The sequence below is a fragment of the Rhipicephalus sanguineus genome, chromosome 1 (genome assembly GCF_013339695.2).
Source record: "Rhipicephalus sanguineus isolate Rsan-2018 chromosome 1, BIME_Rsan_1.4, whole genome shotgun sequence".
In the NCBI taxonomy this organism is placed as follows: domain Eukaryota; kingdom Metazoa; phylum Arthropoda; class Arachnida; order Ixodida; family Ixodidae; genus Rhipicephalus; species Rhipicephalus sanguineus.
In genome coordinates, this window is record NC_051176.1 from 152682622 (window position 1) to 152705726 (window position 23105).

General features: G+C 42.4%; 1 long non-coding RNA gene across 2 annotated transcripts; it reads right to left on the reverse strand.

Annotated features, from left to right (window-relative positions):
- Nucleotides 1–7408: 7408 nt before the first annotated feature.
- LOC119400479 (uncharacterized) lies at nucleotides 7409–21655 on the reverse strand. 2 transcript variants are annotated; one of them, XR_005185099.2, is made up of 4 exons: nucleotides 21439–21655; nucleotides 12263–12416; nucleotides 8934–9039; nucleotides 7409–7555 (listed from the first exon to the last, which is right to left on the reverse strand). It is a non-coding gene; the product is annotated as an uncharacterized LOC119400479 (long non-coding RNA). The 2 variants fall into 2 exon arrangements; XR_005185097.1 differs by having other exon boundaries at nucleotides 12263–12355; nucleotides 21439–21653.
- Between the last annotated feature and the right edge of the window lie 1450 nt (nucleotides 21656–23105).

Genomic DNA, 23105 nt, shown 5'->3' on the forward strand with positions numbered 1-23105 from the left:
AAGCCATGCACGGTGAGGTGTGAGAGGGGTCGAAACCCTCCGTTAGCTCGAGTCCGTGGTGTCACTACACACCAAACGCCTGTTTGCGCAGACGCCCCTGCGGGGAGAATAATGATGATAGTAATCTAGTGGTTCATGTAGATGGTTGACCAAGCATGGCCTCAGAGATTGCACACTGGCAGGTTTTGCTCCAACTATTTTGCAGCTGGATGGAGAGAGCGTAACTTCAGAGGTGGGCGTGGCGGACTCCTCCTCCGCATTGCTCAGGGTTATTCACACATTGGGGAGGCTGCCGTACTGTTGGTGCAGCTTGGATGAGGCGGGGAAAAAATGGTTTCGCACTGCTATATGATCTACTGATTTAGAAATGATAGCTCAAGGTGTACGAGGGGCAAAGTAGATGCTGGGAACTATTTATCCTCAAATGCGTTTCATTTTTTTCTGTAGATATGCACATCCAGAAGGATGCCGTGCTGTCACTGGCACGACACATTGGATGCACTCGAGAGTGCAGGAAATGTAGATGATATTGATATTGTCAGTGTGCTACCAAAACATAAGGAACATAGGGACGGCGAGAAAAGTGACGATGACAGCTCAAATGCTTTCACTGTGAATGACGTTTGTGGTAAATGCAGGTCAGCTAATCAAATCCTGCAACAATATTCCGGCAAAATTAGTTATGATTTTACCTCAATGACTTGACACACACACACACATGTATATTGCTTTGAGCATTTTTTTTTGTTGATCCTGCGTGTTGCTATTGCTTTTCTGTTGTGGCAGGTGAACAGATAATGCATGTCTTTCAAACGGCGTGAACCCAGAGAAGCAGTTTGACCAAGGTCGTGCTAGAAACCGTCCCAGGCATATACGCACACCTCTATGGGCATTTCTAGAGTGTTCTCATATGTACGACTCACTTGCTTCCAGCCTCTTGAAGTGTGGCCCTGCAGATATAAAATTACGAACCGGCCAGCACTGGGATTGTTTCAAGGGGCAAAAAAAAAAAAATATATATATATATATATATATATATATATATATATATATATATATATATATATATATATATATATATATATATATATACACACACACACACACACACACACACACACAGGGTGTTCCAAATATCATGCAGCACGATTTAAAAAAAGAAAAAAGAGGAACGGCACACCTAGGGCATACTGTTCCCAGTATACTGTAGTAGCCATTACTCATTTTTTTCATTACTGAGGTTTAGTTATTTAGTCCCCTAATTATGTTTCTAACTAGACAAATACTCACCTAATCATAAAATGTCAATAAGGCATATGTAGGCATGTTCAAACAACATCTAACTGCATTTTCAACAACAAACTAATTACTTTCTCGCTTTTTTTGCTAATAAAGAAAGCCCACGAAATCTGGAAAATTACACGTGACTAGAATACAGCGCACATCAGGACATATATACATATATTTTCGGTCCCTGCCGGCGGCAAGTTATCTTTTCATCCACTTCACTTTCTTCACATTTATATCCCAATTATTACAGATAACAACCCCTATACTTTCCTTGGCATTATTGTTTGTTAGTTCTCATTAATATTGTGTCTAAGAAAGCAAAACGAGCCCTTAAAAGTAATCTTCTATCCTATATATATATATATATATATATATATATATATATATATATATATATATATATATATATATATATATATATATATATATATATATATATATGTATATATATATATATATATGTATATATATGCCGACTGGAAATTTCTCGCGTGCTTGAGGTGTCGCTCTGATTGCATCAATTTCCAAATGCAGCTGTGATGCTTTTTTAATTACATTATCACCAGCCTGACTACACCCACTGCAGGGCAAAGGCCTCTTCCATGTTTCGCCAATCAACTCAGTCCTTTGCTAGCTGCAACCATGTTATTACCACAAACTTCTTAATCTCATCTACCCACCTAACTTTCTGCCTCCCCTTCGCGAACTTGCCTTCTCTTGGAATAAATCCAGTCTGTTACTCTTAACGACCAGCAGTTCTCTTGCCTTTGTGCAACATGCCCTGCTCATGCCCATTTTTTCTTGATTTTGACTAAGATGTCCTTAACACCCTTTGTTCCTTGACCCACTCTACTCTCTTCTTATCCCTTAAGGTTACAACACGTATCATTTTCCTTTCCATGGCTCGCTGCGTCGTTTTCAAATTAAGTTGAACCGTCTTCATAAGCCTCCAGGTTTCTGCTCCGTAGGTAAGTACCGGTAAGATGCAGCTGTCATGTACCTTTCTCTTGAGGGGTAGTGGTAAACTACCATTCATGATTTGAAAATGCCTGCCAAATGTATTCCACCCTCCTTGATTACAAACATAGGCTATATTTATACGCAGCCACCATCAAGGTCCACAGCTTGTCAGAAAAATATTTGGGGGCTTCTAAATCTAAATGCAACATAAAATGAAAGAAAGAAAGAGGCACCATGCAGGTGGACGAAGCATCAATACTTGCAGGATCCCCACACACATAGAGCCGAGCATTGAAAACAAAGAGTGAAGACTGTTTCAAGAATATCGCTCACTAAGTTTTTTAATTTTTTCTGAATAAATCATGACGTTTATTGTCATGCAAACAAGGACATATGCAAAATAGAAGAGCGGGCATAGTTTTGTGCGAAAAGTGTATGTGCACTTTGTAATACAGAAAAGGATCCTTGAAAAATTTCCATACAAGCAGATGGAAGTGCATTGAGAAGTGGTTTAACCGCTGAAACCTCATCAGCCCAGTGCACTGCCCAGTGCACTGTAACTTGGGAATCAGGGAACATTGAATAATAATTTTTAGAATATGTAATATTTCCGTTATTCTATCATTATTTCTGGATTTTGAAGACCGCTACGGCAAGTTTAACATGGGTCATAATGGGTTAACATTGAAACGGGCTTCTTTAACATTGAATGTAATCATGCTTGAGTTTGTCCACCACATCAATATCTATGCGCGATCAAATAATAAAGAAATGTGTGATGAGAGGGCCATATGATTCACTGACGAAAATTAGCCCAGTTTCTATCCACAGTTGTCTCATGCAAGGAAGAACACTATAACATTTCCCACTGCAAAGAAACAGACAACAGTAATATAGTGTAATAGTACCACGGATGAAAAGATATGCCCTTACAATGATCTATATTCAGAAAACTGAGCAGTTACCGTGCTTTATTCTGTAAATTAAGCCAAAATAACTGCAGAAACAGAAAAAAAATGCTTCCCTTCAGTGCATTTGGAAAACCTGGGCACTGCTTCTTCCCTTGGATGTGAAAATGCACCGTGAAACATGAAAAAAAAAAGCCAATGTGCACGCTGAGGTGTCACGCGGTCTGCTTTCTACCGTGGCCTCTGCTGGCACCACACACCTCAGCTAACAGTTCCAGGGTGTGTGGGCCTTGTTTTTTATGTTCCTTCACTAGTCAGCGATCCAGCTTTTTTGGTAAGCCAGATTGCCGTTGCTTCGTGTCACATCAGGTTCCTTGGCTACTGCCTTCGGAAAGGACTTGGCCCCAATGAGGTGCTCGGACTGTTTGGTTTGGTGAAACCTTCATCGAACCATGCAAAGAGGGTGTGCTGCACTGTCTGCTCTGAGGTTGGAATGCAGAGGAGGTTGCTCAACGACTTGCTTCGTGTAGCCTGCTACAATAGGTACAGGGAAATGGTAAGATCAAACGTTTTGTGTTCTTGGCGGCAACAGGCAGTGACGAGCACTGAGATCCTTTGGTGCAACACCTTGACACAGTTGGCTAAACATCAAGAGAAGAGACAAGAGGTTCAACATGACCCAGTAGTTATTGGGGATGTAGTTGTCCCACCTGAGGTTATCAGTGTTTTGAAGGTGGGACCAAAGTACTACATTGAACCAAACGTTCCTGCACATGAACTGCTCACTGTGAACAGGAGAGTTGCCAACAAGACTGAGAGAGAGCAACAGGAATGGTGCCTACTGGAGGGAGTGGACATTATTTCGACTGCTACCTTGAAGAAGCCTTCTCAGCGACCCAAGGTGTCCACAGCTTAGTATTAGATTTCTTCAGAGAAAACAGCATGTCTGCTTTTAAGGGGTCCGCTCTATGCATGGCTGGTGCAGAAGCCTAGCTCCGGTCCCAGCCGCAAATAGTCGTACCGTGTCAACGTCCCCTTCCCGTAGCACGCGTCATCGCAGCTACGACGGGTTCGGGCGAATAAGGCAACAGGCTAGAACAATAAACAACACTTTATTGCTACGCTAGCAATAACGCGTAAATGTCGCGTAGAGGGATAGTCCGCTCTCGTAGAAAACAAAGGGTATGGTTTACACCTTCGGTCGATGATCGGCTCGCGGGTCTCGGGGCGGTGAGATGTTCCTTCGCCGGTCAGCAGGGCACGAGAGACCGTCTGCTCGTATGCCCGGTTGTTTTATTCACCTCCCGTCTCCCTCCCCACCACGAGGGTTGTTTCCGCGAGCCGGGAAGCGAGGATTGGCGCGCAGAGTGACGGGGAAGAAGGGGTTGTCCGGCAGGAAAGGGCGACGGTGCTCCTCTCCTAGTGGTCCCTTGGCTACCACCGTCAGTTCGCGATCGCGCCAGCCTTAAGGAAAGGAAATGGGCGTGTGTGCTCTCCCACAGCTTCAAGCTGACAAGGAAGGGAATTTCGTTGTCCTGCCTTCAGAAGGTTTCAAAGAAAAAGCAGCCATAGCTTTATCCAAGAACTTCGTCCCGAGGAAAACCAGCTTAGCTAAAACAAAAACTGCAGCTGTGGAAAGGTGCAACCAGCTTGAGCTGAGCAGACTGGCAAAGAACATTCCTGCATGTGAAATGCCTGTCTATATTCTTTACTGCAAAGACTCACAAAGATGGGATACCCTTTAGATCTCTTGTCAGTGAGAAGGGGTCCTGGCAGTTGTACCTTAGCCGGTACATTCTGAAATGTTTAGGTAGTTTGTCTCTTGATGACCCTTTTGCAGCAAAAAATTCGTTTTGAGGTGATTGAATCTGTATGTGACAATCATTCGGTGGATTTTTTCTTCTCTGTTGACGTGGAGACCTGTTTTATTCTATCCTACATAAGGAAATGATTAGGGATGGGTGAATAGTAAATTTGAGGTTCGAAGCGAATCCGAAGCGAATAGTGATTTGGTCGAATAATTTCAAATGGAATAGTTCAAATAGTACTCACCACATATTATTAAGAAAAATGAGCATTTTCGTCATGACCCTTGCACAATATTTTTAAGAATTGGAACTAGGTATGAGTGAATGTCACTTTTTTGGTTTGAAATGAAGTGGAAGAAACCTTGAATAGTATATAAAAATCTGAATAGCAGTAGGGTGCAAGTTATAAGTGGTACAATATGTTACAATTTAAAAATTACTAGACTTAGTGCATATAAGCTCATATAACACGCTTTTAAACTTAAAAAAAAGTATGTACATTTAACCTTGAAGTGTGGCTTCGCGGCAGTGCAGAGTTCACCTAGATGGGTGGTTTCACGGCACAGCAACCAGACGCTGCAGTGAAACCACCTTTACAGGAAGCTATGTGTGACCAAATATATACGTATATTCGTTAATTTCGAATACTTCAAAATTTCGAATAATCTAAATTCGTATCGAAGCGAATTCCAATACTTCAATATTCATTCGAATATTCGAAACGCTTGAATATTCGCCCATCCCTAGAAATGATTGTTGCCGTAAGGGAGTGTATTGAAAACTATGGGGACGTACTGTTTCAGAACATAATAATAATAATATTATCTGGGGTTTAACGTCCCAAAACCACGATATGATTATGAGAGATGCCGTAGTGAAGGGCTCTGGAAATTTTGACCACCTGAGGTTCTTGAACGTGCACCAAAATTTAGGTACACGGGCCTCAAACATTTTCGCCTCCATCGAAAATACAACCGCCGCAGCCGGTATTCGATCTCGTGACCTTCAGGTCAGCAGTCGAGTGCCATAACCACTAGACCACCGTGGCGGGGCCTGTTTCAGGACAGAGCAGGCATTAGTGTTGAAGACTTTATGTCTCTCTTGGAATTTTACTTAGGTGCTACTGTTGTTTCCTTTGACGGCAAACTTTATGTGCAGGAATGTGGTATCTGCATTGGTTCATGTATGGCACTGATACTGTGCGATATCTTTTTGTCGGCTGTAGATAGACGCTTAGATCATGCTATTAACTAGGACAAAGTGATTAAGATGTGCAGATATGTCAATGACTTTTTAGTTGTTCTTAAGAAGCAGAATTTTACCTATTTTAGTGATTTTACCGATTTTAGTGTTTTGCGTGAGGTGTTAGACACCCTCCATCGGCCGGGGCATGGCTTGACATTTACTCATGAGCTTCCGTCAGAAGAGCACCTGCAATGTTTAGATGTAAAGCTTACCCTGTCGCATTCCCGTGTTTGCTGGACCTATAACCCACACTCCAGAAAACCTTTGTTGCCGTTCAATTCAGCTGATTCTAAGACAGTAAAGCAAGTAATTGCCTCACTCGTTTTAGAATCTGCGCTCTAAAAGTCTTGCAACCACGCAGCCCCAACCAGTTTCTGCCAACACGTGGAACAGCTGCGGTCTTCAGAATATCCGGAAACCTTTCTGGTGGCCATTGCGGAGTCGCTGCTCCAGAAAATTAAAGGAAAGGGGAGGAGCAAGGAAAGACAGAAGAGCACCATAAGGCCCGAGGTACTGCCGTACATCCACAATGTGACGCACAACCTCAATAAAGTGGTGACTAGGCACAATGTGCCTATCGTCATATTAGCGCTGAACAAGCTGTTGAAGCTTTGTGCGCGCATAGCTGGCGGGGTAAAAAAGAAAGCGTCTTGTGGAAAAAAGCACACCTGGCTCTACAGGGATTGTGCGGAGGCGGTTGTGTATGAGTTGCCACTGAGCTGCGGGAAGTCCTACATCGGATAAACGAGCCGGTGTGTCAACGACCGGGCACGTGAGCATGAGCTGTCGCTCACAAATGATCGGCGTGCAAATCTTCCGGCGCACAGTGCAGAGTGTGACTGTTTGCCTCTGTTCTCTGAACTGAAGGTACCGGGCTGCAGCAGAGACACTGTGGCATGAGAGCTTTTGGAGGCGTTTTACATAAAAAAGAAAGGCACAGACTGTGTTAGAAAAACGTCGGTGTGTTTGCGGGTGAGTGAGTTGCAGTTGATTGAACGCAATTTATGATAAGCCTTTGTCATCTATCTGACTTGATGTGTGCACAGCCGTGCCTGTTGTGTACTGAACTTTATATTCTCATGTTTTTTCCGAATAAAACCAGTTGGCAGTGAGCGCTCGTGTGGTTTCACCATCTTCTCTTCTTGTGTCTCATCCTTTTGCACTCAAATCTATTCCAGAATGAACCAACATTCCCAGCAGAGCATTTTATTAACAGTGCTTTCTCGGGGTAGCCGAGAGCACAGGACACATTACAATTTTTCTCTGGGGAGCGCAGCGAATGGGACGGGCGAAGTAAAACCTGCCGGCAAACAATCCTGGAAGCCATGGACCAAGAGAACCTTCCTGGAGCAAGCGTATATGTCAAGTTTACCTAAATGAACACACTAAAACTAAAACAATGAACTACTATAAAAAAACACAAGTATCATTACCAAATATCTGAAGTAAGAAATTAAAAAAAGGCAAAGGCATTGATAGCCAATAATCATGCGAATTTTTGCACTAAGAAGCTTGCGAAGTTAACATCTGCTATCAGGGGCTTTCAGCTTGTCCGTATACTTCTCTACGTTACCGTGTTACCAGATGCTGGAAGGAATCTGCGCATGCGCGAGCCTTTACGGAACGTAGACTGCTATGGAATGTAAACTACTTGCCGGATACGATTTACGTTTACGGCTCTATCTCTCAAATCTACCCTTGTTCGTGGCTATTCGCAATATCCACTTTGTGGAGACTCCAGCCGCCGAGTCAAAATAAGCCGAAGTGTGAGTGCCAATTGCAATCACCTTGTTTCAGCAGGATTACTGAATCTAGACTGAAACGTGAGAGGCCTAAAGCCACCGACAGGCTGGATAGGTGGCACCATCTAGCGGGGCTAAGATGAACCAGACAAGCACAAAATTGCTATTGCAGAAACGTGCATTCTACTTCCAGTGTAAATGCCTAGCAGTGGCATAATTACGAATGAGTTGCCTTTTTAATAATTTTTTCCCCTCAAAAACAGTAGGCAAAAACAAACGTGTCCATGACTGTGGTTGTACGAAGCGTCACAAGATGTCGACACCCAGGCCTGTAGCCGGGCGGCAGGGGGGGGGGCCCCCGGCTACAGGCCTGGGTGTAGGCCCCCCCTCCCAAAAATTTGGTGAAGTAGGTGTTTTTACTAAAAGTAATTATTGAAAATATGTGTTTTTCTCAAATAGTCAAGCTTTTCGGCAAGTGGGCCTCCCCCTGAAAAAAATTCCTGGTTACCGGCCTGTCGACACCATCGTCCTGTAACCTGGTATTCCTAAACCCCTTTGCGTATACCGGGATACTGCACACGCTAAAAACCTCTCTTGTGATTTTGCCGCAGTGGTAAGTCAATATTATCTAAATTAAATATAGTTTAAATGCAGTTATAATCACCATTTAGTGGTTTGCACAAACGTAAAGGTGTACGTTTACGTGTGTACGTAAACGTTTACGTATGGCGAGCTAGAACTTTTCTAAAACATATGTTCCGGTAACATGGTAACGTTAAAAAGTGTACATACAAGCTAAAAGTCCCTATTATTGAAATTAAGCTCTGTCTTCCTGCTTCATACTACTGAGCCCAACAAGCTAGCCAAAAAAAATAAAATAACCTCAATGTAATAATCTGAATCAAATAATCTCAGTAATCTCGATTATGTTAGGCGGTGTGGAAGCATGCACATGAGGTAGCAGGAAACTGTCACAATACCTTACATGCAAGAGCTCTAGGCTGTAGTCCAAACTCTCTTGTAGCCCATAAACCAAGCCCTTGGCTCCCAGAAGACATTGAACCTTGTCCTCCCAGCGAAGTAATCCTGGAAGGAAAGGCAAGATCAGTGAAACTACAAAGAAGTTGGTGATGGAAGTTCATAGTAAGGAATCTGAACTAATCTTTGTCAATTATCCCCAATATTAGCCTTTTCAGATTGAAGTTAACCACACTGACATTTCTACATACCTACAGCCTCACCACATCCGTTTTTTTTAATTGATCTCTACATACAATGCGATAGTGGTCTCACAGCAGCAGTCCAGCATAATTTGCATCAAGGTAGGTAAGTGTTGCTTGGGATATACCATTCAGCCAGTGCCATGACTCTCAGGAACCTAATATGCTCCACTTCTGCATTACTCTTGTACTCTCTCCTTTTGGTACCAGCCACTTGACATTAAGTTTTGGCAACAGGACGAACAACTGCGATACACTTCCCCCAAAGGCGACAAAGCTGGTGCTCGATGTTCTTATCAATATTAGCTCAACTCTCTTATGTGGCTAAATCATAAGAACACTACAGAAAAGGTCATCACCCTTCACAAATGCAAACAAAAGCTTCATTTTGCCCTTGCTGTATATGTTGTTGTACAAGAAATAGGTATACCTGTGTTTATGCTAATGGTATCCCACTGCGTAGCAATTCTAATGCACTGCCGGCCGTTTTCTTCGATACATGTACATACCGTACCCATTGCATGCGTAGACTTCCGTCCTCACCATATATATTGACATCCTTCCTGTTTCCACACTTGGCTCAGCCATTGTTATTTATATTCATGCACAAACAATTCTCCATCAAGCATTTCACTATTTTTTGGCTTTTACTTTCAACACATTACTATTGGTTTTTCTTGGTGAATACATATATACAGCCAGTGTTGGCGGTAATGCGTCATACAAATAATGCCTTTAACGGTAACACGTTACTTTTTGCAGGTAATTTAGTAACGTACTCGTTACCACCTCGTAACTGTAATGGGTAACGTACTTTCGTTAACATTTTTCGTTCACGTGATGTGTGACGTTACTGATCGTTACTTTTTATTCTGGCAGTCTTACACAAAACTCCTTTGTCTCGTAGGCGCCACATTCCCAGAGCTATCCTTATGTCGCAGCGGCGGACTGCTATCAGCCTGCCAGGTGTTGTTGACAATAGGAGCTATCATCTAATGCATCTGTCGAGCGCCTATTTGTAGCTGCGGGTGTATCACTAAGAAGCGAAGCACGCTGTACGACGACAGCTTAGACATAGTTGTTGCTTAAATTCTACAAGTTGTAGATGTCAGCAAGTTGTCCCTGCAATACTATAGCACTGTTTATTAGTTGTTTTCAAAACAAAATTTGCTTCTATCTGCTTCTTACTGGGGGTACACAACTCTAGTTGTTGAATTCCTAAGCGAGCGAGGCCGAACTTGAACGCCTTCGTATAAACAATCGCAATTTTCGTGGCAATTTTATAGGTTAAAGCGGCAAAAATGGTTTATGCTACAAATATTTTTTCCGAGACTATGCAATTTAAGGACCTCTTTATTCCTACAAGATCTGCACATTTGATTTGTATGCTAGTAGAAGCATACCGTCAGAATCACTGTAAATTTGTTGAGAGATCAGTGATGTTTCCTTCCCGGAGAGCGTTGATGGTGAAACCTCATTTTCTGTTTACTGTTACTTTGAGAAATGGCTTTACCATGTGCCCCGAAGTGATGAGCCATCACATGCAACTCTACAGTAAACATTAGGCCACTATAATATTGCTAAGGTCTGGCGCACTTGTGTTATTTAAAGAAGTCTCCAGCAGCTTTGAGACATTTTCAAACCGGTACCTCAGTCAATACACGGGATACAGTTTACGGCGCACATCAACAGAAGGAAGAAACCCAGGACAAACTATGGCATGCAAACGGTTGAGTATGAAACTATATGTTTATGCAATATGTATCCTACCGTTCTTGAAGTAGCGAGAAATTATAAAACAATTCGTGAGTTTAAACATTTATTAATTAATATGTTTCTTGCGTCGGATTCGGATGTGTTGTACAAATGTTAATTAAGTGTGACTTCAATAATAATAAGGATGTTTGGTGGCTGCACTGCAACGTTACTAAGTGCTACTGTTACTAAGTGTCACTAGTTACTTCATTAGTGATTATATGTTCTTGTTGTTAATTCTTACTGCCTTTGTGGTTATGTTCTTACTGTGATTATGTCATTACTTTGGTTATGTTCACTACTTTCATTATGTTATTACTGTAATTAGTGATTATATTCTCACTGTATTAGCGATTATGTCGTTATTTATTGATAAATCCGCTGCTTCTGCTGCCCCAGCAAGGTAAGGCCTAACCAGGAGGCTTAAGTCCTCCTTTGCCTTATTTCACGGCAAACCCTGTGTATGTGTTATGCCCAAATAATAATGATAAAATATATATATATATATATATATATATATATATATATATATATATATATATATATATATATATATATATATATATATATATATATAAAGTGTGTCTTGTTATATCAGTAACTCACCTTAAATCGTTGTTTTGGTTAGAGGTTTTATGTGAAATATAAATATAAGGTATATTAAATTGTTATTCTGCTTCCTGCAGTGAGGGCGCACTGATTCAAGTTTCTGACCCTGGAGTAATGGCAGAACTAATATGCGTGACTTTTTTTTGGTAATGGTAACAATAACGCGTTACCTTTTTTTTGAGGGTAATAAAGGGCGGCACCGCGTTCCTCCTTTGTTAGAGTAACAGGTAACGTATTTGGTTACTTTTTTTGGTAACGCATACAACACTGTATACAGCTGAACAAGTGTTTCCTTTTTCTCTGGAAATATATATCCTGGTTTCTTAGCATTGCTGTTAAAATAAAATGACATAATATGACAGTCATAAGGTACAGACTGTTTATTCATCAAAGTAGAACAGGAATGAAGTAGCATGCATACCCAAGTGCTAGTACAAGCGAGTGAGACATTGAGTCTGTACAGCAGCCACACATTTTACTTCCAATCAAGTCACAATTACCTAATCTCACTGTTATACACACTGTATTGTGGTTGCGTATTTGCACATGACCAGAAAGGGCTGGAGGTTTCTCGAACGCGGTGAAGACATGGACGGTAGAAAGAAGCAAAATCAAGCAAAGAGGAGGGCGGGCTTGGCCCACCCCGTTGCCGTATAATGGTTGTAACAGCTGGCGTGAGCAACTAGATAAATCACAAGAGCATTAATATGCATTGTCCCACTCACCTTTTGAGAGAAGCGTACGTACACTACTGGTGCTTTCAGACATTCGTAACAAGGAGTTTCCATAATGAAGATAGGAGATCCACCCGTTGGTATCTTGACATGCCGACAAGAACAGTCAGGAACATTTAAGAAACTCAGTTACTTTTGCGCCCGGCTGTTGAAGAAATCGACAATTTTTGGTCGAAACTGAATTTGTCAAAATAAATTAGGCAGAATTTACGGCATTCTTTTTTTCAATTTATCATGCAAATATTACTACCGCTGCTTAGAGGTAGGCTACCAGAGGATTTAAAGCATACATATTTCATTATGTGTGAGACGAAATGTGCAGCCTTGAATCTTGAGCTATCTTCACAGCGCGATACCGGTTTCTCTATATCAATATGCCGACGACACTGTGATCTTGACGTCTGCTAACAACTTCTATGAGGCGATTACTCTTCTGCAGTCAGCTGCCACTAAGCCATGGATTGGTTTCGTGACAACCTTATTAATATAAATGTGTCTAAAACTAATTTAATCTGCTTCCATAATCCGTTGAAGAAAGTAACCCTTGACTATCCTTTCATTTTGCATTGTTCGAATTGTTCATCCTGCTCTTGTAGGCCATTACAGTATTCATCTGTTGTGAAGTACCTTGGCTTATACATTGATAGTGACCTTTCCTGGAATAGTCATCTTGCCTACGTTTGCAAAAGACTTCGCGCTGTGTCTTGTCTATTATATAATATAAGATACTACATGCCGTTTTCAGTACGTAAAATGATAATACAGGCTTTAGGCTACAGTATACTGCGTTATGGAATAACCATTTACGGGCACTGTGCTGTCCGATGGCACAATAGATTAAACAGAATATTACGTTCGATCTTAAAAAATATTTCTTATGACTTGAACATGAACTCAGAGAGAGACATTTTCAAAGTGCTCTTAATGCCGAACTTCAATGATCTCTTAATTCAAACGGTTGTTTTGAAAACATTTCTGGTACAAAGAATTCCTGGTTCCATATGTCACTTCCCGTTCTCTAAGGCCCAAAGTCCGTTACTGGAGACTGCGGTGTTCAACAAGGTATGGAACTAGAATACGAGCCCATTATGTTCCAACTTATTTCAATGTGCTACCCCCCAGCATTTTTCGCATAAAAACAAAATACAAATTAAAGAAACTGCTACGGCGTATCTGTCGATAATTTTAATGCATGTCATGTCTGGTGTTATCTCATATGTACTCATTTGCAAGCATGCTACTGAACAGTCATCTAGTGTGGTACCTTGCTTAAGAAACTTTCGCTGTATTTATGTTTTTTGTTCACTCTCAATTTCTGTAATTGTTATATATTGCTAATAACTATCGCTTGTATGCCCTGTTGCTTCTAATCTAATGTGCACGTTGTTTTTTGTCCTATCATCGCTCTTATGCCATGTACTACAACCTTGTAATGCGTTCGGTTTGTTTCGCTGTCTGCCAGGCTCTGCCACTCAAGCCACCAATTGGCTTTGGCAGGCCTAGCCACATGTACTGCTTTATTTGAAGAAATAAAAGGCATTATTAATATTATTATTATTATTATTATCTACCGCTTCATTCAGTTCCATTCTGAGACCCCTGTTGTTCTCTTTGTTGTGCACCTCTCAAGAGCCTCGAATAATTCAGTATATGCATTGCACCCAGCAGTTGAAGCTATGTTAGTACAGTAGGCTCTCAATAAACGAAAATCTCTTAAATGAAATTGCTGCTTAAATGGAACAACTGCCTGTAACATGATTGGTTTTGTGCTTGAATTCTGCACCCCTTTTGATCTCTCAGTAAACGAAACTCCTGTTAAATGAAACATATTTTCCTGGTCCCTTCAGCTTTCGTTTAACAGGAGTCTACTGTATGTTCATTTCATGCACCAATGAGCAGGCAATGACGGCATTTGTTTGAGCCTCATCCCTGGCTAAATTTTAGATTATTTTTCTTTTGCATTGTTTTTCAGCAGTGGTAACAAACAACAAGTCTTTCGGGAACTTGGGCATAAAACATTGCTGACAAGCCCTATAAACATTACACTTATTTCTGATTTTATTCCTCAACTTTAGCACTGGAGGTGCCATTGCATACTATATGTGATGGCACCATTGTATGCATGAGGTATGTACGATGCAATAAACGACATCAAGCCATTTATAAATGTTCTCTGGGGTTCATTTTGAGCAAGACTGCAACTAGCATCACCGTATGGTGGTAGCAGTTTTGTAAGTGGATTACCGCAGTTTAAAATTAACCAAGTTAATTGCACTTGCTTCTGTTCACCACTACGAAGTGTTGCCTAGACTTGTAAGTGTATAAGTGAGGCTGCTCAGTAAGAAATAAGGCTTAAGCGGACACAAAAGTAAACTTTCATTTAAGCCCAAAATGCATAGGCTTCCTAATTTCCAATGCTCTGAATAATTCACGAAATGTAGAAAGGAGGTAGCTGGCACTTCCATCAGCAATGGCATAAATGGCCATGAGTCAATAACAGAAAATTTTTATAGAACAAATGCAACAGTCACTGCATCTTGAACACAACCATATAATATAATTATTTTTCTGGGATTTTACATGCCAAAGACATGATTATGAGGCATGACATATTGGGCAACTCCAGATCAATTTATGACCATCTGGGGTTCTTTAACGTGCACCTAAATCTAAGCACATGGGTATTCTTGCATTTCATCCCCATCAAAATATGGCTACTGTGGCCAGAAATTGAACCCGTGCCCTCGAGCTTAGCAGTGAGACACCTTTCCTGCTAAGCTATCACAATGGCTATTCCATCTTGAAAGCACAAATATTTGAAACCATTCCATCACATGTGTCTCACCACTATCATTTGCACAACTTTACAGTAATATACCACTTGAATGAACGTCAGTTAAACGAACCTATTCAGTTCTACAAACTTTTTTAAAATCCCCCACGGAAGCGCCACTGAACGCAAGGCTAACTCACTTCAATTGAACGAAGTTCAGTGTGTAGTCTATTTGAGTGCTACAAACATATTCTGTTACACCATCCAATGCTACCCAGGTCATGTTGATCAAGTACAACTGCATTTCTTGTAGCATATAGCTTATTTCCAATGCTCTGAAGCGGCGTGCCATCAGATCTAATCGCGGATGCCACAATTTTACGTTGACAACGACGCTTCATTACCACATGATGAAATGTGTACTCTATTGGCCCACTTGAAATAATTGTCTGCCTACATATTTTCAAAGCCAGCCAGAGTGATAACCGCAGTGACAGCTGCAGCTTTAGCCCTACAATGCGCGCAGGTTATGATGAGTGCAAAATGGAAGTGCATGCCTCTAGAGGAAAAAATCCACGCATATCTACGAAGTGCATGATGATGAGTGGGCGAAGCAATGGGGATCATTCCGTAATCGTGATTCTTCCATGACATTGCCCACTCACGCATGTAAATTAGTGACAATGCGTGTGTACAGTTATATACAGTATGTGTTTTATTGGTCATAACTCGTACGTTGTGTTCAATTGTAGATTCTACTTTGCCTTCATTATTACTGCTTTGTGATCCGTGAAATGCAGAGCCAGTGGTTCTTTGATCGGATCTAGCCTGAAGTTGGCAAAGATGAGGTCGCGCGGCGCTGCGCCCGAAAACGGTCTATTTTGGGACCATGTGCGCGCTACGCACGCTCTGTAGAAGGTTTTGCGCACGTTGTCACCTGTTAATCGATGCGCTTGTTTTCGAGCAGCTTTTGAGCGGCGCCATGCCGAGTACGGTCTATTTTTAAACCATATGCACGCTATGCTCGCTCTGTAGACGGTTTATGCACAGCTGTTTTGCACCTGCGCTTTGACTGTAGACTACAGCGGACGGATGGACATTGTGAGGTCTTAGTTAAGGTGCTTCGCCCCTAAAACTGGATATTTCGTGTAGAAGCACTGAAGCACTGATGCACTTGGAGAAACTAAAGTCCTTTTCTGCCCAGCAGAATGTTGCGCCAGAGAAGATTCATGAGAGCTTGGACATAATAGCTCAATTCATGACCATTGCAGTGTTAAAGCACAGATGTAGTAAAAGATTACTCCATTCTTCACAAGATCCTCTGTAAGTATAAATTCACATGCAAACATGGGCGTTGGTAGGGGGTGACAAAGAGGTTGCCCCCCCCCCCCCCCCCCCCAAGACCAAGTCCTAACGACACCCATGTATGCAAATGAGCAGCATGACAAATAAATGGCTTTAAATTTCATTTCAGCACCTGATGTTTTCTTCAGCTTATAATAACTACAACATAGTTTTTTTTCAGTTCAACGAACTTTCACTTCAACAAACTTTTTCCTGACGTAGCTTCAATTTCGTTCGAGTGAAGTTTCACTGTACATGCCTTGCTTGGAACATTTTAAAGCAGTAATACTTTCATATTGTTAAGGTATATATAAAATAATGACTTTTCACCAGACCTTTCTGTCAAATATACGCAGACAAAATGAAATGGGCATTACCATTGACCCTTATATGATTAGATTTGTGCAGTGTATAACTATGTGGTTACAGAGTATTTTTGTCATGTGACACATGCATTGCTAATATTGTTTGACCTAATTGATTACTGACTGATAAATGTGCAAACAGACTGTCAGTGTTTCTTATATTTATTACCACACTAGTGCTTGGTCTCAATGTTTTCATACATGCTATCTATCTGGCACTATTTCACTCCTGCTTGGTCTTGAAGTAAGAGCACATTGTTTCTGTAAATAAATGTTTCATTGGCACATTAATATTACTGCTGGGTAAGCCAAATTTCATGCAGAAAGGTTTCAGTCATAGTATAAAAAGTGTAGTTATGTTAAATTTATACGCGTCTGCAATTATTTTTAAAAATGCAAAAATAAAGAAGTATAGGTCCTGCCAAATAGCGTGCTGCTTAATGACTTAATGCTGAGGTAAAAAACAAACAAGTTCTGGGGTTTTACATGCTAAAATCCATATTTCATTAAGCACAACATAGTAGGAGAAGACTCCAGACAAAATTTTGACCTGCTGGAGTCCACAACATATACCTAATGCACAATACCAAGCATGTTTACGTTTCACCAACCCCAAAAAGTGGCTGGTACAGTCAGGATCGAACTCGCTACCTTGGACAGTGCAATCCATAGCCACTGTGGTACGTAATGCAAAACTCAGCCTGTCTCTTTTCAGTATATTCTTCTAAGGCATATGGTAGGGGTGTGCAAACGTTCAAAAATCTTGAATAATGAATATGCTACGCATAACGAATAACAAATACATTATGCAAAATAACAAATATGCGCTATTCGATTTGAGTACTGAATCAAATAGTGCATAATAAAAATGCCAAATATATTTCAAATAGTTTTTGAATAAGCACCGATGAAAAAACCTCAAAGAAACGAAGCATTGGAACAGAGAGGGATAACGTTTCTTGGTTTAATCATCGAGTTGCCAACACACATGCAGCCCAAGGTTTTATGGGGCTATTGACACTATGTTGATCACAGGAAGAAGGCACTTTTGCTTAAAACTCCATTGTCGCCAAAGCGACAGAGTCATCAGTCCACTACGTTCACCATGACATTCATGGTGAACGTAGCTCATGAATATTGTTTAATATTTATATAACAGTTTTATTTAAAAGCTGTTGACAAAGTGCCACCTTGAATACTGTGATCACTGCTGTATTTCAACCTGCAGTGACAAAATACGTCTAAGGCTCTAGCCACTGATGCACACAAGCTTGCCTCAGTTTACATAATTGTGGTATTTTTGTTGGTTAAAAGTAATTGCAATGTTCCTTTGTTAAAGCATGTGAACATTTGTTTCAAATAAAGTGTTGTGCAATTCTTGAACTCTTTTGGAAATGGTTATATTCTGGGGCTGCTTTGAAAATTGGTTGCCTTACTATTTGAAAACTATTCGAATAGTACCTAGTTTGTATTCGTATTCCATTCGGTGTCATCACTATTCGATTCATATTCGATTTGGCTCCAAGTTTCACTATTCACACACGCGTAGTATCTGCTCAAACACAACTGCCGCTAATTTGATTGGTTTTTGTATTTGACTGCTGTACCACTATTCATCACTCAGTTAATGAAACTCCTACTAAATGGAACATATTTTCCTGGTCCCTTCAGGTTCCATTTAATGAGATTCTATTGTGCAATGCAAACAGTGGCCATAGGTGATGCTTTGGCTTTACCCCACAAAGTGAATGAAATATACCACCTGCTGAACCACAGCAGCAGGGGCGTAGCCAAGGGGGGAGGTTGGGGGGGTTCAAACCCCCCCCAAAATTTTTCAGTTTTGCTTGCGTATATAGGCATGCACACATACAAACGCACGCACGAACATACATAAAGTATGGTTGAACCCCCCCCCCCCCCCCCCCCCCGAAAAAAATTTCTGGCTACGCCCCTGCACAGCAGTACATCTGTTATGGAGGCACATTCTTCAGTTCTGTTCATGCCATTGTATACCAGACAGCTCAGTTGCCTTGACGACTCATCACTTTAGAGGCACAATACTGTCTTTTATATTCACAGCCATTGTTTGACAGTCCCTTCTTCATGAGAACAATGTTCTCTAACTTTGTGTTGGTAATGTTAGGTTTTCTTCTGGTCAAAATCAATTTTTTGGCTGTATTCAGCCCTCTTTGTTCCTGTGAGTTCTATGTTGACAACTCCCAAGGATACTAGTAGGAAGCTCACAACGGTTAGTTTTTAAGGTGAAACAAATTAAAAGTAGCATTTTAATCCTCCTAGGGAACATGGTGATGTGGAGATTCAGGTCTCCAATATGAGTTCACGCTGTGAATCCATTAGGTGCTGAATGGTATAAGGCAGTGACCCAGTGTTCTACTCCACATCATTCGGCCCATTCCTGCTGTTCTTTCCATTTCAGGAAGTTTTGGAAGATTTTCCTCCTTGGCATTTTGAATTTCTACCATACATTTTCTGAAGGAACAAGGTGACAGTGGCAGAACTGCCTCATGTTTCCTTAACAAAGAAACCAGTGGGAGCCGACAGTTCTTTGTGATAAAGCATTCAGGAAAGCAAAGCAGTTGTTATCATCAAAGAATGCGTTGCATCATTTCAATGAGAGCAAGCCTCTTGCAATAAAATGTGACGCCTCGCCTTATGGCCTTGAGTCTGACTGGAGGATGGTCATGAAGCCCCTGTTGTTTTCTACTGAAGAGCACTGACAGCCACAGAGGCAAATTATGTGCAGATTGAAAGAGAAGCCTTCACTGTGATGTCACGTTTGATATTGTAACGTTCCATAAACCACCCCTAGCTTTGCTCACAGCATCAAAGCAAATACCTCAAATATTATGCCCAAGAATGCTGTGCTGGGTTATCCTCCTGAATGCATATGACTGCATTTTGATTCATCAACAAGGAAAGGAAATACAAAATGCTGATGCACTAACCTGCCACTCACAGTCCCAATTTCCAGAGCCACCACACCAATAGGTTTTTCTCCTGGACTCTCCACTTGACGGTGAGGCCATTGAAAGATTAACAACACAAGACCCTGGTCATCTTTTTATGTGTTCTGAAGAATTGGGGGGATGGCTGTCAACAATTGAGGAGCCCGAACTTCAGCCATTCAAGATCAGGCAGCACAAGCTGTCAGTGCACAAAGTGTGCATGCTCTGAAGCAATGGAGTTGTAATACCTAAAATTTGAAGGAAGGTGATGCTGGATGTCTTCCACAAGTACAGCTCATCCAGGAATTGTGTGTACGAAGGCCCTTGGTTGGAGTTCTTTGCGATGGCCCAAAATAAACACACATATTAAAGTCTACATCAGCAGCTGCTTGGCCTGCTAAGAACATATACCTGATCCTCATAGAGCAGCTGTTTATGCATAGGAAATAACCAGGACTTCATGGTTCAGATTGCACACTGACTTCACTGGCCCCATGGGCAGACCTTTATTATTGTTGTGGAGTCTTTGTCAAAGTTGTTGGAGGCGACTTCTTTGCCTTCTTCACGGTGCGTCACAGGTCTCTTCAGATAGCTTTGTTGAACACGTCGTTCGCCAGGTTCTGTGGTTTCAGAAAATTGAGCCCATAGGGGTGCGCAGGGTTCCCCATTAGGGGGAGGGGAACCCTCCCTACTAAGTCAATGTATGGGGCACACTTTGCGACCCCTACCCTCTTAGGTGGCTACTAAGGGGGGCGCCCCCCGCTTACCCTGTGCGCCCGCCTATGATTGATTGAATCTGAGGAGTTACGTGTACATTTTGAGGGATGGGCTAGTTAACCACACATCAGCTCCCTTTCATACCTCATTCAACGGACAAGCAAAATGCAAGATATGCACGAGAAAGCAGTCACTGCGGCGTTTTGTTGAGAGTGACCAGGGGCGGTGCCGTGACAGTTTTTTTGCGGCAACAATTGACACACCACATCGTGCACGATGGCTACGATATTGTTAGAACGCATCCACCTAGGCTTACAGAACTCGTGGAAGTGCTCAAAATGTGAACACTTATGATCATAAGCGTGCGCAGAGTTCTCCATTAGGTGGGGGCACAGTCTCACTGCAGCGCCCCCCCCCCTCCCCTCCTGCCATTGGTCGAGTTCGAAAGAAAGCAAAAGGTTCGCAGTGGATGCAGAAATGAAAATGAAGCGATGACGTGTTTCGCACAACGGCCTGCCTTTGGTCCCCGGATTTCCGGGGGTTAAAAAAAAAACGAAAGTAGTGCAAAATCAGTGGTCCTCGGGCGCCATTATCGTCAAAAACGCGCATGTCCATAACCTTGCACTTTGGACGGAACGGGTCCGACTGAGTAAAGGCATGGAGCACACTTGGCGCCCCCCTCATACGATTAGGGGGGGCGTGCTCCTATCCCCATCGTGTGCACGCCAATGCTGACGAACTGTTACCTAAGGCAATGTCATTTGTGCCACACAAGGAGGTATTTAAAAGTAATTTCAGCCCCGCGGCCCTGCGTGGATTCCAGTCAGAGCAAGTGAGACGACAGCAATAGGTCTCGTTTCCTACAGGGCCTGCTCCCGGGACGGCAAATTCATTCTACGTCATCTTGATGAGATGCGATGGCGTAACTTTGGCAATGTACTTCAGAATGATGCCAACGAAATGGGGCAGCCAGTACCTGCAGCTGACGAACGTAGTACGTACCTTTTCAAGCGCCATCGGAAAACCATCACAAGGTACGAGCATGTGCCACGCGAGCGGCCACCTCATGCGTGAAGTCCCTCACTTAACAAAATAGCGCCAACCTTTGAACTTCGGCGTTTTTTAGGCGCCTCCATGACCAGCTCTTTGCCATTTCTGCACTATCTGCACCATCGCCATTCTCCCTTTCCCGCGCTTCGAGTTGCACGCCTCCGCTAGATTCTAGCCACCCTACCTCCGCTAGCTACATTGGCTACATGGCTAGTTATCTACCGAAGGGGCGCCTCACCTACGCATTCGTATTAGACTACCGCCCGCCGTCACGTGATTCCACGCGGTTTGGTTTTCATTCTTTTTTCTTAAAAAAACACGCACTTTTTATTAAATAAGTAAATTTAAAAAAAGCTATCCAGTTTCGCGTAACGCGGCGGCGAAGGCATCACGCCATCCTACGGAACTCGAACAGCTATGGGCACTATGGGTATCTATGAACGGGCCCGCGACGCAGCAGCAGCAGGCAGCAGAGACGGCATAGAGACTTGTTCTTTTTGTTCCGACGTAGGAGCAGCCCGCTAAGTGCTAGAGCGCGTTCCGAAGGACCATAATAAAGTTTTCCATCCATCCACCCTGCGCCATGTTCGTTGCAGATGCGTCGCCGCGTGGTCGGCGCGTGCGGTACACGGCGTAAAAGAACTGCATGCAGACTCACCTCTGAGAGTTCATTGGCGGTATCGGCGCGACGCCTTTCATATTTCTAGCGTTCGACAGCATCTCCACAATCACGAAATATTTCAACAAAGCCTTCAAGGGAGTATTTTTTTTACAATTGTCTTGATTCGTCGATGCATCGCATTCGTATGGTTCAGACATATTCACGTTGTGCAAGTGTGGGTGTTTAGCCTAGCGGGCTTCTTGACGGTGTTGTTTATTGAAGCTAGGTGATGTTTATCGGTAATGACCCTGTCAGAGAGTCTCTAGCCCTATATATAATTAATGAATAATTGTTGTGGTTTAACGTCCCAAAATCACGAAATGATTGTGAGAGACACCGTAGTGGAGGGCTCCGGAAATTTCGACCGCCTTGGGTTCTTTAACGTGCACCAAATCTAAGCACACGGGCCAGGGGCGTAGCCAGAAATTTTTTTCGGGGGGGGGTTCAACCATACTTTATGTATGTTCGTGCGTGCGTTTGTATGTGTGAGTGTATATATAGACGTCAGACCAACGTTACTAGAACAAACTCAGTTTCAAAGCTCCGTATCTCCGCCAGCGGAGGAGGGTGGTCCGAACGGCGGTCGCGAGAACTAGCGGCGCTGCAGTTCCGTCTTGCGCCACTATCGGCGCGTCGTCTGCTGCCACGGCATAACGCTGCGGTCCGCCGCGCAGTTGCTCGCGGCAACTGCGCGACAACTTTCTTATTGTACTAGTTAGGTGGATATGCATAAGGTCGTCTGTATGCATTGGCCCACGTGCGTTGTCCATTGATTGGCTAAGAATCAATGTTCCGTCTATATTGCCACGCCCACTTCTTGTTTTATTTTGATGTATTCGGGTTTGACCAGCAAGGACGGTTATCAACGCTCGACGCTGTCCGCGAAGCAATTTTCGAGAAGCTTCGCGGTTGTAATAGATCGTTTTGATAAGATTGCGCGCTGCACGCGAATGTTCCA